Source organism: Perognathus longimembris, chromosome 1 (assembly GCF_023159225.1).
Source record: "Perognathus longimembris pacificus isolate PPM17 chromosome 1, ASM2315922v1, whole genome shotgun sequence".
Lineage (NCBI taxonomy): Eukaryota > Metazoa > Chordata > Mammalia > Rodentia > Heteromyidae > Perognathus > Perognathus longimembris.
In genome coordinates this window covers 97,882,242-97,892,193 of record NC_063161.1, presented here as the reverse complement: position 1 = coordinate 97,892,193, position 9,952 = coordinate 97,882,242, and the positions used below count along the sequence as shown (strand labels likewise).

General features: G+C 45.3%; 1 protein-coding gene across 1 annotated transcript in view; it reads left to right on the top strand.

Moving 5' to 3' along the window:
- Positions 1 to 341: 341 nt before the first annotated feature.
- The window catches only part of Tjp2 (tight junction protein 2), a 126,650-nt gene continuing 117,039 nt past the window's right edge, over positions 342 to 9,952 (top strand). Inside the window, exon 1 of the mRNA XM_048332863.1 lies at positions 342 to 521. The gene's annotated coding sequence lies outside the window, so the exon portion shown is untranslated. The remainder of the gene's footprint in view (positions 522 to 9,952) is intronic.

Here is a 9,952-nt window from a genome sequence, read left to right as displayed (position 1 = left end):
TCCTTGCAGGGGTCTTTATGCCAGGGCGGATCGGATCGAGTGACAGTCACCCCTGTCCTCACCCCCCACTGACCCACCCCTGGGAGAGGGGGAAATGTCTCCCGACACCCCCAAAGTGGCTCAAGAAAAATCTGATCTTTTTAAAAGTATTCTTTTTCTGGGTCTCCAGTTCTTGACACCCTCCGGATCTCAAAGTAGCAGGTGACAGCCCTTCCCAACCCCTCCCCTCGGGGCCACAGCCCTGCCCTCATCTCCGCCCAACCTCCCCCCAACCCCCACTCTAGGCCGATTTTTTTTTTTTTCCTTTCTCCTAACCCTCCAAACAGGAAATAGCTTGAGTCACAATACACCGGAGCGGGGCGGCCCTGGCCACTGGCGCCCGCCCATTCCCGGGCAGCCTCTGCGCTCCAGCGACGTGCGCACCCCAAGCCAGGGCAGGGGGGACACCCACTCCGCCGCTGGGCCGTGTCCCCGAGCGCCCGCCGACCCCGCCAGCCCCCACTGCCACCACCCTTCTCCAGGCGAGTACCCTTCTCCTTCTCCTCCCCGAGGGGGATCTGGCTGGCGAGGCCGCCGCCCCAGGCGCAGCCACCTGCCTTCGGGCGTCGCCTCCATAGTTCTTCTCCGGTCCCGGACCTTTGCAGCGTGTAAAACTGCTTTTGGTCGCTCTGATCTGCCAAGCCTGTGGGGGTGAGGGGCAGCAAGGATGACTGCGACTTGAGTTGTGGTCCCTCAGATTTCTCTCTTCTTTGTGGGTCCCCCTTTTGGCTTTTGCCTCCTCTTCTCCTCGCCCTCCCCGGGGTGGAGGTGGGGGTCTTTGGGGGACTTCTCCTCCGTGGTGAGTCCTCCTCACTCCTGGGTCAGCGACACGTGCCAGGCACCTTCTTTCCCAAGGGATGGGAACCTTCTCTGTGTGCTGAACTTATTTACCAGATTCTTAGGGGCTTGAAGTTTCCCTAGGGATTGGAACCGGTGCCGTGGATGGACGGGAGCGCTGGGAGGTGCTGGTTAGATGGAGGCAAGTGGGGGCTACTGGGGCTACCCTAGCCTCGGAGATGCTCACAGAGTCTGGATCTGCGCCTGGTGCCCAGCAGAGCCTTGAGGGAAAGGGAAGAAGTACATGTGTATATGTGTTTATTGGGACTTTCTGACCCATTAGCAAGGGATGGACCGAATTGTTCACAAGCTGGGTGTTGCCAGTCTTGCTGAGCTGCGGAACCAACCGAGTTCTCGTGTCTAGAACTCTGTCAAAGCCAAGTCGGAAACCTTTATGTTGGAAAAAGGCCACTGAATGCCAGGCATTCTTCGTGCCCGAGGAGGGTATTTTCCAGACTGTGGAAGCTTGCACCAGGACGTTCTGTGCCACTCCCAACCTGGCAAGCCCATGCGGTTCCTTCCCTCTCCTGCCTCCACCCTCAGGTGGGCGGGCACTGTGGTGAGACTCCGCCTAGCCAACGTTTCTCTGAGTTTACTACTTGGGGGGTAGATTAGTGAAACCCTTAACCAATTCATTTGAAAGACCAGGTTTCTCCTCTGCATTTCCTAGTGAAGAGAGTTCCATTCCATAATTTTGCCTGGGGCCTTTTTGTTTTGTTTTGTTTTGTCAGTCCTGGGGCTTGAACTCAGGGCCTGAGCACTGGCTTCTTTTTGCTCAAGGCTAGCACTCTACCACTTGAGCCACAGCTCCATTTCCAGCTTTTTCTATATATGTGGTGCTGAGGAATTGAATCCAGGGCTTCATGTATAAGAGGTGAGCACTATACCACTAAGAGCCCGGGGCCTTTTAAAAGACCAGATCTCAGGACCTACTCCAAGGGTTGGAGTGATAGTTGCATCAATTTCTATTGGCTTTTATCTGGATTTTATTTTAATTGATTAGTTAATGTTTGCCGTTAATGGGGCTTGAACTGTGGGCCTGGGCGCCTTCCCTGGGCTTATTTGCGCAAGGCTAGCATTTTGCCACTTGAGCCACAGCTCCACTTCTAGTTTGGGACTAGTTAGTTGGAGATAAGGGTCTCACTGACTGTCTTGCCCTGGCTGGCTATGAACCTCCATGCTCAGATTTTGGCCTCTGGAGTAGCTAGGATTATAGGCCCATCCACCAGGAGCCAGCTTGGATCTTATTTTAATGGTTGACACTTAAGTCACCTGTGTCCCAGCCCTTTGCCCCTCTCCAGATTTAGAAATACAGTTAACTATTAGCTCAACTGAAAATGTTTGGATAGAAATGTAAATCAGAGGTAGAGTCATGGGCTGAGAATGTAGCTTAGCGGCAGAGTGCTTGCCTAGCTTGCATGAAGCCCTGGGTTCGATTCCTCAGCATCACATAAACAGAACAGGCCAGAAGTGTGCTGTGGCTCAAGTGGTAGAGTACTAGCCTTGAGCAAAAGGAAGCTGGGGACAGTGCTCAGGGCCCCGAGTTCAAAGGCCCAGGACTGGCAAGAAAGAAGAAGAAAAAAAGTAGAGTCAGGCAGGCAGAATATAAGTAAACATTTGGGAATGCCTGAGTGGACCAGACATTGTAGTCTCTGATTCTTAGTGTGTGATTTCTCCTAATACAGACAGACCAATCACATTGTCTCTTTCTGTTCTACAGACTGGATCTGCACTTCTTTTAAATACAGTTATGCAGGTGTCTTGTTTGTATTTGTTAAATATTGGCTGGGTGCCAGTGGCTTATGTCTAGATATTCAGAGGCTGAGATCTGAGGATCATGGTGTAAAGCCAGCCCAGGCAGGAAAGTCTGTGAGACTTTATCTTCAATGAATCACCCAAAAGCCAGAAGTGGAGTTGTGACTCAAGCAAAAGGACAGTACCTAGCCACTGAGTTCAAGCCCCAGGCCTGGCTGGCAGGTGTACACACACACACACACACACACATACTATATATATATACACACATATATGTACATATATACATATATGTATATATTTATGATAGGAATAAGATATTAGAAAAAAAGATTTGAAACAATTTCCCAAAATATTTTATCATGTTTTGTTTCTGCCTTTTTGTTAAAATTGAGGGTTGTGCTCCAGCTAAAACCAGAGTTCTAGACCCTAGGTCTCAGTTCTTGGGGTTCCATTTGTCAGGTCCCTTCCAACTAGTCCCATAAGCCAAATAAAGAGATGATAATTGTAAAGAAAAGAGAGATTTATTACTCAGCCTGGGGCTTACTGGAGAGGACAGCACTTCAGCCCATCCTCAGCCATCTTGGAGTATAGACATGAACCTTGGGTTTAAATAGGCAAGAACTGGTTGGGGAGAGGGGTATGTATAATTATTAAATAGTTCTGGCCAAAGTATGGCCTGGTTGATCATTATGGAGCGTTCTAGAGGAGTTTTTATATCTGTCATAGCAATTTTTTGGTCAGGATGAGCAAGTCATTCTTGCCTGGTCAGTGGTCTGCCTTGAGGAGGACTTCTGCTATTTCTATTCTGGACAGAAATTCCCTGAATCCCTCCTTGGAAAGATCTTATCAAGAGGGGTGTCAGGCTCACAACTATAATCCTAGCTAATCGGGAGGCTGAGATCTGATAATCAGGTCCAGGCTGGAAAGTTCTGGAGACTCTTATCTCCAATTAACTACCCCCAAACCAGATATGGTGCTGTGGCTCCAAGTGGTAGAGCACTATTAGCCTTGAGCACAAAAGCTCAGGGACAGCGCCCAAGCCCTGAATTCAAGTCTTAAAACTGGAAAAAAAAAAAATCTTACCAAGAAGTCCTGTCCTTTTTGAATTCTAAGGTGATTACAAAGTGACTACTGAGAGAATGGCTTATAAGAGACACATACAAAATGGAGACAGGGACATCAAGCTTTTCTTCCACTTTTTAAATTATTTCTAGGGCCCAAATGAAGAGTCACTTTTTCAGGGGTGTCATGTGACACACCTGTCATTCCAGCTGTGTCAGGAAGTTTATATTGGAGGGTTGTGGTCCAGCTTGGCCTGGCCAAAAAGCAAGACCCTATTTCAGAAGTAACCAGAGCAAAAGGGCTAGAGGTTTGGTTTAGTGGTGAGTTCCTGCTTAGCAAGTGCAAAGCTCTGACTTCAAACTTGAATACTGCCTGATGAAATGATTGGTTGATTGAATAAGAAAAAGCAAAAAAGAGTCAGCTTCTCAGTAAAAGCAGAATCTTAGTGGCTGTTACAAATGGCATTATTCTTAATTGTAAAAATGTTTGTATAACTTAGAAAAATCTTGCAGTCATGAAAGTTATCTGCTTGCATCTATCTAAAACAGTTCAGCTTGTGGTATAGATGTGAATGAGTGAGCTAATCAAAGGTTTTATTCATCCATCAAGACATTTGTTGTTATGGAGGAAGTGTGTGGTCAAGGATATGGAGAAGACTTAACAAATGAGAGATCTTCATACATTTTGTAGAATCTGTCTTTCATAAGACCCTTGGCTTTGGTTGTGTTAAAACTTTCATAGTGCTTGGCCCTGATAGTTCATACTTGTCATCCTAGCAACTCAGGAAGCTGAGATCTGAGGATCTCAGTTCAAGCCAGCCCAGGCAGGAAAGTATGCAGAAGTGGAGCTGTGGCTCATGTGGTAGATCACCGGCAAAAAAGCTCAGGCAGAGGGTCTAGGCCCTGAGTTCAAACCCCAGTATCTGTGTACGTGCATATAAAAAACCCTTTGCTCAGAATGAACTAATCTCTCACCTGGGTAGGAATTTCAGCTTCCTTTGGTTAAAGAATGCCTTTGAAGTGGGAAAGATTCTAATAAAATTCTCCTTCTTCAAAAGATTTGTGCATTCCCACAATTTCTCTGTTAATTCCTTTTAATTTTCCTAAGGCAAAAGAGAAAAGGCTTCTCCTTCTTTTCTATGTGTCTTCTGAAATAACATAGTTTAGTGTTTGGTCTGGAGAGAAATGCTACTTTGTAAGTCCACATGTGAGAAAATATCCCTTAGGAAATGTACCAAAAGTGCTTTGTAGGAAACCACCTGAGAGCTTAATATAAATGGAGACTTTCTCACCGTTCCAAAACTATTGAACCAGAGTCTTTACATTAGAATGTGTAGGTTTAGTAGTACCTTGGGTGATTCTGATGTGGGAGTCACCTGGATCACACTTACTGAGGTATTATTATTATTGCCAGTCCTGGGGCTTGAACTCAGGGCCTGGGCACTATTCCTGAGCTTTTACTCGAGGCTAACTTTCTACCACTTGAGCCACAGCACCATTTCTGGCTTTTTCTGTTTAGGTGGTACTGAGGAATTGAACCCAGGGCATCATGCATGCTAGGCAAGCACTCTATCACTAAGCCATCTTCTCAGTCTATTATTTTATTTTTATTCTGGATTGGACCCAGGCCCTTGCATATGCTAAGCAAGAACTCTATCACTAAGCAACACTCCCAGAACATCATTTTTGAAAACTTAACCTGTAGTTACAGAGACCAAATTTTTAGATTTAACATGAAACAAAGTTAACCACAGGTTCATTCTTTAAGTAGTCTAGGTTTTGACAATTCTAATCAATACCTTTCCCCCCTTTCTTTTTCTCCTCAACAATACCTTTAATGTTGATTATTGAAGGTTAGCGTCCCTGTGTCCAGAAGAGCTACTGGGCTTCATAAGGAGAGATACAGGAACTTGACTATTTGGTTTTGTTTATTGGCTTGTTTGCTTGTCTTTTTGTCCACCATGAGGTTTAGACTCAAGACCTGGGAGCTGTCCCTGATGTTTTATTTTTTTTCTCAATGTTAGCACTCTACCACTTGAGCCACAGCTCTACTTTCAGCTTTCTGGTGCTTTGTTATAGATAAAAATCTCAGAGTTTCCTGTCTAGGCTGGCTTTGAACTGTGATTCTCAGTTCTTAGCCTCCTGAATAACTAAGATTACAGGCATATGCCTGATGGTACTTCACTATTTGATTCAATGTCATTGGACATTTGTTTTGTGCCTATTGTAAAGTGGGTTTTTAAAAAGGCAATATTGTGATTAAATGCAGCAACCATCTTGAGAAGACAATTTAGAAAACTTTTTTTTTTTTTTGGTAGTACTGAGATTTGAGCTCAGGGCCTTTTGCTTCCTGGGCAGGATTTTATTCTCTGCTCTTGTTTTTCAAGATGGGATCTTGAATTTATCCTAAGGCTGACCTCAAACTGTGATCCTCTCACATATGGCCTCCCACTTAGCTGATTATAGGTACATACTACCCCATGTCTATCTTGCTGAGAGGATCTTGGTGTTGTTGTTTTTTTTTTTTTTTTTTGGCCAGTCCTGGGGCTTGGGCTCAGGGCCTGAGCACTGTCCCTGGCTTCTTTTTGCTCAAGGCTAGCACTCTGCCACTTGAGCCACAGCGCCACTTCTGGCCATTTTCTGTATATGTGGTGCTGGGGAATCGAACCCAGGGCCTCATGTATATGAGGCAGGCACTCTTGCCACTAGGCCTTATCCCCAGCCCCCTGAGAGGATCTTGGTAACCCTTTGCCCTGGCTGACCTCCAACTGCAATCCTCCCAACTCTGCCTCCCTAAGTAATGGGACTACAGGTAGTGAACTGCTGTGCCTGGTCCTCCTTATAGAAAAGAAAATTGAGGCCCTCCTAGGCCTTCTTACTTGAAGCCATGGTTCTTTCCTTGGTCTTTCATGTAAAATTATAAGTCCCTGACTACTTACTCCTCTTTACCCCTAAGAAGCTGTGAATTCATTAACTCTTCACTCAAAGCTTTTTTGAATATTAAGTCCTATAGTAGGTCCTGAAGCAAATAAATTGATGAGCCAGAACTGAAGTAAATTCCAAAGGAGTGGAGACTTGAGATCAGAGTGTTCTTTCATGGCACCTGACATCTCAAATGAATTTGATTATACTTGACTGTGGTGATAGTGTAGCTAGCCCAGCTCATAGCAAAAGTCTGGAATGTTTTTCTTACTGAGATGGAACAGAAATGTCAGCCCTGTATAATTAACCTGACAGTATTACCTGGTTCCCTGTACCTGGTTCCCATAGTACGAAAGGAAGAGCATGAGCACTGGTGGCTCATGCCTGTAATCCTAGCTACTCAGGAGGCTGAGATCTACAGATTGCAGTTCAAAGCTAGCCTGGGTAGGAAAGTCGGGGAAACTCTTATCTCCTATTAACCATCAGAAGTAGAGCTCTTGGGCTGGGGATATAGCCTAGTGGCAAGAGTGCCTGCCTCGGATACACTAGGCCCTAGGTTCGATTCCCCAGCACCACATATACAGAAAACGGCCAGAAGCGGCGCTGTGGCTCAAGTGGCAGAGTGCTAGCCTTGAGCGGGAAGAAGCCAGGGACAGTGCTCAGGCCCTGAGTCCAAGGCCCAGGACTGGCCAAAAAAAAAAAAAAAAAAAAAAAAGAAGTAGAGCTCTTACTCAAGCAATAGAGTACCAGAATTGAGCAAAAAGCTAAAGGACAGCACCAGGTCCTAAGTTCAAGTGCAGGTACCCTCCCTTATACACAAGAGAACACATAGCTGAGCATAGTGTTGCACACACTCAGGAGGTTGGGAAGTGATGCTCACTTATAATCCTAGGACATAGGATAATGGAAAGTCCCAGATCAGCCTGGGTTAACTAGTGAGACCCTGCCTCAAAAAGGGTGAAGGGGCACAAGATTAGGTGGCAAAGCTAGTCTCTACTTTCACCAGTGGATAAAGCAGATTTGTTTCATAAACTCAGAGCTGTCGTATGTTTGAATTGTGAATAATTGCAGAATTCGGGCAATAATTATTGCCTTCCATGATTATAGAGAGGATTCAAAAAGCCCTTATTTGTAAGTGCTCATAAACTATAACATGATAATAAAAGCTATCATCTCTTTCCCCATTTGGGAAGAACTTATTATGCAAAGGAGACAGGAAAAGCACACATTTACTTAACCACATTTTAGCCTACTTCACACTTTTGAATAACTGAGTGTAATTCTCTTTTAAACCAAATAAAACAATAAAAACAAAAAAGCCAGGCACTGGTAGCTCACACTTGTAAATTTAGCTACTCAGGCAACTGAGATCTGAAGATTGAGATATGTAGTCAGCCCAGTCAGAGAACTCTGTGAGACACGTATCTTTCATTAACCAATGAAAAGCCAGAAGTGGAGGTATGGCTCAAGCCATAGAGTGACAGCATTGAGCGAAAAAGCCAAACCAGCCAGGCACCAGTGGCTCATGTCTGTAATCCTAGCTACTCAGTCGGGGGAAACAGGTAGGTGGGGCTTATTCTACCAATCTGATGACTTAATGACCATTAAAAAAATTACTCACCATTCAGATGTTAATGACATAAAAATGAGTTGCTATAGAAGGTGACATTTAAAACATTTTAATGAAAATACTTATTAGCATCTATCAATTCTACTTATTAATTAATTCTACTTAGCCTTGAGCAAAAAGAAGCCAGGAATAGTGCCCAGGCCCTGAAAGTGGATTCAATTCCCAGTACCAAAATTAAAATTAAGTAAGTAAGCAGTAGCATCCCATAAAATTATATCAGTGATATGTATTTTAGTAGAGTACTCTGTTTTGTTTTGACTGCACTGGGTTTTAAAAAAATGTTTAACTATTATTATAAAGAGGATGTACAGAGAAGTTACAGTTATGTAAGTCTAGTCATTTTTTTTCTTTATTTTAATTTTTATTTTTGTACTAGTCCTGGGGCTTGAACTTAGGGCCTGGGCACTGTCCCTGAGCTTCTTTTACTCAAGGCTAACATTCTATCAGTTTAGCCACACACCAGTTCTGGCTTTTCTGTTTATGTGGTACTGAGGAATCGAACCCAGGGCTTCATGTATATGAGATGAGCACTCTACCACTAGGCCACATTCCCAGCCCCAGGGACTCTTTTTGAGAATTGCTTGAGACAGTGGTGGGCTTTAAAAGTGGTTGTCAAATATTAGCATGCATCTCTGTCACCTAAGGGCTGGTTAAAACACAGACCACCAGGCCCCAGTCTTGGAGTTCCTGATTCAGTAGTTCTGAGAATCTGCATCTCTAATAAATCCCCACTGAGGGGTTGCTGGTGTGAGAGCCTAACATTGACAACCAAAGGTTTGGAAGTGTTTGTGAGTAGCACTGGAGCCTGTCAGGATGGGAAAGGTTGCGCGGAGATAAAGGGAGGGGCTTGGGCTCCTGACAGACAGGTGCCTGGTACAGCCCAGGGTACCATTCTCTGTGTGTGCATGCACATAGTCACACATATGGAGAGGGACAGACAGGTGCTAAGGTCCACATAGGAGGGTGGCAGGGAGGAAGGACATGAGCACCCATTCAAGGGGCAGGGGCAAGGCAACGAGGAGGAGACCAGAGCATGGAAGGTCCACCAGCTTCTACACAAAGCTTCAGGAGAGTGAGGACCTGTGGAGTCTTGGTTGTGGGGGGCACAGATCTGCCAGCAGGTGACAGGTGTTGAGGCTGTGCAGGCCTCACCTTGCCAGCACTCCTGGAAGACAGCATTTCTGGGTAGCCAGCTGAATGGTTTAGGGAGCACAAAGTCAAGTGTAGATGGTCCTTCATTAGCTGGGCGTCCCTTTAAGTCCCTCAGGCTGTAAGTCACAGGGCTCATGACTGACTCCTTCATCTTCTTGCCTGTCAGATCTAGCCCAGAACCAAGGTGAATTCTGCAAAGCAGATACTCCTTTATCTACACGGCAACTCTCAGCACTGAAACTGACCTCCTTTCTGCAGTTGTCTGCTCAGCTTAATACCTGTAAAGACGTGTGTGACCTGACACCCGGTCTTCTTAGCATAACTGGCTATAAGCTGATTTTGAGTGGGTGCTGACATCTGGGAGTGCTTTTGACAATCTACATGGTGAAGGTCAGGTTTGCTATATAGAAAAGAATTCAAAAGGGCAGCGATATCTGGGCGCTGGTGCTCACATCTGTAATCCTAGCTATACACTGCAGTTCAAAGCCAGTCCAGGCAGAAAGTCTGTGAGACTTATCTCTAGTAAACCACCAGTAACTGCAGCTAAGCTGTG